A 6,000-nucleotide genomic window follows, 5' to 3' on the forward strand; every position below is an offset into this window, starting at 1 on the left:
CGTATCCGGTCCTGTGACTTGTACTCACATTCCAGCCACTGTCCCACTTGACTCACTGTGGATAAAACCGAGGTCTTCTGAGACCCAAGATCATGCATGTCCTTCAAGGCAGCGTGTTGTTGTATGAAGAGCTGGGGCCCCGGGGTTAGCCTAAATCCTGCCACTTACCCGCTGTGTGTGACCATGGGCACAGCGCCTCCTCACTCTACTGCGTGGCCTCAATTTCCTCACCTGTAAAATGGGGAGATGTTGTTCCTCCCTTCCTCCTAGGGCTGGCATAAAGATTAAAGAGCTGATGCACGCGTGGCAATTGGGATAGAGTGGCTTCTCTTCTTTCTGTTGTTATTATGACAGTGCCCCCGATCAGAAGGGGACACCAGTCTCTGGCCCTTCTGGTTGGAATGACTACTTCCGGTCAGCAGAAGGGTCGTCAGGGGATGTCAGCTGCCACGTGGGGTCCCTAGGAGAGGCCCAGCCTGTTCAACCCACCCCCTCTGCTCCGTCCACCCCCCTCTTCTCAAGCCTGGACAGAGGCCTTGGCCTCACCTCTCACCGCCATCTCAGGAGATAATAAAAGGCTGATTCCTTTTTCCTGGTAAAATTTCAGCAGAAAGTGTACGCATCATTAAATATGGAAATCCAGAATTTTATTAGCAATCTGCTAGATCTGAACTGACGCCAATTAAACAAAAAAGATATCATTTATAAAAAGGCAGAGTTCAACTTGTATTAAATATGAAATGCAATTTTCTCCTGGTTTTGATTTATTACTGGTGGTCCATTGTTCAAAGAAGCATGTTATATTTCAATAGAGAAATATTGTTTATTCATTAATATTTTAAAACGGGCTTATTGCTGTGCATGGCTCTCACCGAATGAAACTTATGATTTAAAACATGAATTAATAAACACATTTGAAAGTGTTAGACGAGATCACAACCTCTCATTTTTCATTTTCCTGGGAGCATATTAAATTTTTATAATTCTGCATCTACAGTTTTTTCTTTTAAATAAAGATGCAGATTTCGAATTACTCTGCTAATTTCAGGTAACCAGGAGCAGAAAAGCAATATCGTGGGGACCTATGTTAGGATCAGAGAATCCCAAGAAGACGCTCAGGTTTATTTTTGTAATATTCATAAATCAAAATAAATGAGCTTTGTGTGAGAGGCAGCATTTATGTGCATTAGGATGCTGGCTGGAGCGGACCTCGGCATTGGGACAATGTGTGTGTGTGTGTGTGTGAGACAGAGAGAGAGAGTGTGTGTGCAGGTAGATATTTAGCATGTCAATGTTCATGGTCACACGTAGGTATGATTGCGTGTGTCCATCAAAAACCATGTGTATCAGCCTAGATGCTTGGGTTCATGAAGTCTGACTATAACCCAGTTGTTGGGTTTGATGGTCAACCATGATGTACTGAGCACCTACTATGTGCCAGAAGCTGTGCTGGTGACGGGGGCTGAGCTGGTTACACGGTGGTTTCCCCGCCCTTCTCCCTCCACACCACTGCCTGAGCAACCTCCCCATCAGGACCTGAGGCTGTTGAATTCTCCCAGTTTCTCCTACAGCAGAAATGTGTCCTTCTATGTGATGATCTTCTGGGACATCTCTGTTGACTTGCTGATAGATGGGAAGCTTTGGGAAGGGAGAGAGCTTCACGGGCTGGAGGTAGAGGAAGGTTTCTGCAAAGAAGAGGCTCAGAGAAAGGCAGAGTCTAGATGGAGGTAATGGAGGTCCAGGTAAGACTGAAGGGAGCGGTGCATCCTAAGGACGGAGAGTGACTTCCTCCCACAGAGCTCCCAGCGCCCCCCTCCCCACAACAGCTGACTCCCTGCTCAGCCCCTGTAATAGAGGAGGAAGCAGAGGGCTAAACAGGAAAGGATTTGCCTTGGGGTCTAGGTCTGAGTACCACACCTTCCCTAAAGAGGTTTGGAAGAAGAAGTCAAGTTTGCAAAATTGACCAGTGGGTTGTGTTGCCCCAAGGTATACGGGGAGGCAAGGATTTGGGGAAGCCCTGGGGAAGCCCTCTTACAGAAGGGAGAGCCCTCAGTGGTGGAGAATCAGCTCTTCCCCAGAGTGCTGGCTCAGGAGGGACCCGGAGAGGAACTCCCCTAGCCTGGTCTGGGGGAAGGAGAGGCACAGGAATGGGAATAGTGCTGTTCAGCTCACTTTGGTGCCCTGGTGCAAGAGTTTCTCCAGCGTGAATCTGGCATTGCACAGATGCCGCTCTTGAACTTTACTAGGAAGGCCAAATCATTCTCCAAAGCGGTGGTACTGATCCCACGTACTTGTTAACATTTAGTATTTACATCTTCTCTTCCAACCTGGTGGTTAGATGATGATATAACAAAGTGATTTTAATTCAAATTTCCATTCAAATGATTACTAATGAGATTGAGCATCTTTTCATGTGTTTATTGTTCGAGCCTTCTCTTCTATGAAGCACCTGTTGAAGCCTTTCGCCCATTTCTATAATGTTTGTCTTTTTCTTATTGATTTGCAGAGTGTTTTAATGAACGGAAGTACAATACTTAATTAGTAATTAAGCAAAGTGTTTTCCTCTTTGGTCACTGCTTTTTGTGTAAGGTGTGAGGTAGGGGTCTAATTGTCCCAATACCATTTATTGGAAAGTTCATCTTTTTGCCAGTGATCTGCAGTAACATCTCCCTCGTGAATCAACTGTCCAGTGTGTGTAGTTCTATTTCTGGGCTCACGCAGCTGCTGGACTCTATGTGTGTCTCTGTGGCCATACCACCGAGGCTTGCTGTCTGATAGAGCAAGTTCTCTCGCCTTGTTCTGTGGGAATCTTCTGGAAATTCATGGTCCTTTATATTTCTGCATAAATTTTAGAATCAGCTTGTCAAGTGCCATTAAAAAAATTCGTTGAGATTTTGATTTGGATCACATTAGGAGAACTGATATATTTCAAATATTGAGGCTTAATCTGTGAACGAGATGTCTATCTTCATTTATTTAGATTTTCTTTAATGCCTTCCATTAAAGTTTTTTTTTTAATTAAAAAAAATTGAAGTATAGTTGACCTACAATATTGTATTAGTTTCAGGTGTACAACATCGTGATTCAACACTTACATACATTCCAAAATCCTCACTACAGTAAGTGTAGCTACCATCTGTCACTGTGCAGTTATTATGCTATTATTGACTATATTCCTTATGTTTTACTTTTCATCCTCATGACTTATTTATTTTATAACTGGAAGTTTGTAGCTCTTAATCCCCTTCACTACTTTTGTCAACCCCCCACCCCCCACAACCACCAGTTTTTTCTCTGTATTTATGAGTTTGCTTCTGTTTATTCATTTATTTTGTTTTTGAGAGTTTAGGTATAAGGGAAATCATATAGTCTCTTTCAGTAATCTTTATCATTTTCTCCATCATGATGCTCAGGCTCCCACCAACAGAGTCCCATCCAGGTGGGGTGTCCGAATGGAAGAAACTTGACCTTTGGGGACCAGCCCTATGGGCCCACACAGGAATCTGGGCATGGGTACACTGGAAGTGGTCCCTCCCAGGACCGGGCAAGGATGCGATGAGGTCTTCCTTGCACATCGCTGAGCCAAGGGTGTTGCGAACCGTACCTGTTCATTCATCAGCACTCCAGATGCAGGAACACCCAATCCAGACAAGTCCTTCGGGGAGACATTTGCAACCACAGGAGCAGGTTTGCTCCTGTGTCTTATCCAAATGAGCTGCTGTTCAGCCTTTGGGCTGTCCCCTCCTCGCCTCCGCTGAGTGCCCGGGGTGCTCGCCGGCTTTTCCTCGCCCCAGCTCGGCCCCCCTGACCCACTGGCACCTGCTCCGCTGGAAACAGTTGCTTAATTTGCACATTATAACAAAATTAGAGTTTCCAAGCCTTCAGCGATGAATACAGGATAAAATAAGGCCTCCGGGAATAGCGTTCCCCCTGCCCCTGGTGGGTCACAACAGCAGAATAGATGTCTGAGGCTTTAACAATCTGTGGCATCTGGCCATTGTAAGGAGAGGGTCTCTAGAGCCGCACGGTGGCTGGCGCCTGGCTCTGGGTGGGCGTCCCTTGGGCACTGTGCGGTGCTGGTGTGAGCGCCAGGGGGTGGCCCGTGTTTGACGGCGTGTGTCTCTGGGTGTGTCTCTGTGCTGCACGACCCACGCGTCTAGGATAGGTCATGTATTAGGGCGGTTGTGGGTATGTTCCTATCTTAGGGGCAGGAAGGATTTTTGAGATTTATTTTCTGCCTCGATGACATTTGCGGAGGACCTACTGTGTGCGGGCGGGGCATCTGGGCCCCGCAGAAGCAGTGGACATCAAGATAAACCGCAAACCCCGCATCCCCGGGGGGTGGCTAACACTCTAGCGGAGTGGATGGAAACCCTGAGGCTTGTGTCATGGGTTGAATTATCCGAATATCCCAAGATAGGGTAGAGTCCTAATCCCCAGGAAATGGCAATGCGACCTTTTTAGGAAAGAATCTTTGCAAGTAAAATTAAGGTAACTGGTGATACTGGATTAAAGGACGCCCTTTATCCAATGTGACTTGTGTCCTTACCTTACAAGAAGAGAGCAGACACACATGTGCGCACACGCACACACACACACACACACACACACACATACACATAGGGAGAAGGCCACTTGAAGACCCAGGCAGAGATTGGAGTGATATTTCTACAAAGCAAGGGACATCAAAGGTTTTCTTGCAACCAACAGAAGCTGGAAAAAGATATGGAACAGATTCTCCCTCCCAGCCTCCAGGAATAACCAATGCACCAACACCCTGATTTTTAGATTGGTGGTCTCCCGAGCTGTGTGAGAACCCATTTCTGTTGTTTTAAATCCACAAGATGGCTGTGTTTCCTAGCAGCTCTAGGGAAGGATATGGCCTAAGGCCCCCTGCGAGGAAGGGTCATGGCCACAGCTGACCCTCAGCAGTTCTAGGGACCCCAGCATGATGAAGCCAGGGTACTCAGAGTCCTCGGGCAAAATGGACAGGGTGTGAGTATAGGTTGAGCGTAGGTGAAATCCCAGTGAGGCCCTGGCCTCGGCTTCCTCATCTGTGAAATGGGCTAATCATTGCACCTTCCTCCATGGGACGCCATGGGTCTCCAGAGAGCCGGTGCGAGGCTGACGCTCAGCGTGTGCTTCGGAAATGCAGGTGATTTCGGACGTCCCTCTGTTCATCCCTTCCCTTGACTTTTCTGAATTAAATGACGTCTGGACCTGGTGCCCAGACATTGACCCATCACTCAGGGGCTCCCTCCTGCCTCCCCAGGTGGGGGTGATCTCGTGGGCATAGGACATCCTGGTTTTCTGGCCAGGGGCTGCCCCAACTGCTGCTGTGCAAGATCCTGGCACCCGCTGCGGGGGGCCCTCTGCTGCTCAGACGGCTTAGACTCAGGGCCCTTCATCCTGGGGCAGCCCAAGGGCATCTGCAGCCCCACAGACCCCTCCCTCCAACTCCACTCGGGGTTAAGCTGAGCCCCAAACTCTTCCCCTCCCCTTGGAGAAGGCCCTGGCTTCATTCCTTGTTTGGTTTCATGTCCCAGCACAGGTGTTCAGGTAGTTCCAGAAATGCCAAGAATGGGTTCACTTCCCCAGGAGGTGAGTCCTGGCCCCTATGCTGGGAGCCTAAACTCCCAACTCAGCCATGAAGAAGGAACGGTTTGCCCTGTGGGTCCCTGACTTGGGCAAATTCTCAAGCAGGTGCCTGGAGCACCATCAGAGTCACCACTGTCGCCACACCATTAAATAGCACCACTGTCACTTCCAGCACCTCCCCCTCCCCCATCAACACCACGGTCACCGCCATTCTCATCAGTGCTTCTTTTCAGGCCCTTGTTCAGGACCCATCTCTCCCTCTGGCTTCCCCACCGCAGTGTGATGCCCCAGTGCCCCTGAGAACCTGGGTTCGATCCACGTTCTCCTCATCTCCCAGGAGACGCGTACTCAGCCTCCATATTTCTACTCAGCGTCCGCTCAAAGCCATCTAGGCTCTTTCTA

This window comes from Mustela nivalis, assembly GCF_964662115.1.
Source record: "Mustela nivalis genome assembly, chromosome: 13".
NCBI classification, from domain to species: Eukaryota; Metazoa; Chordata; class Mammalia; order Carnivora; family Mustelidae; genus Mustela; species Mustela nivalis.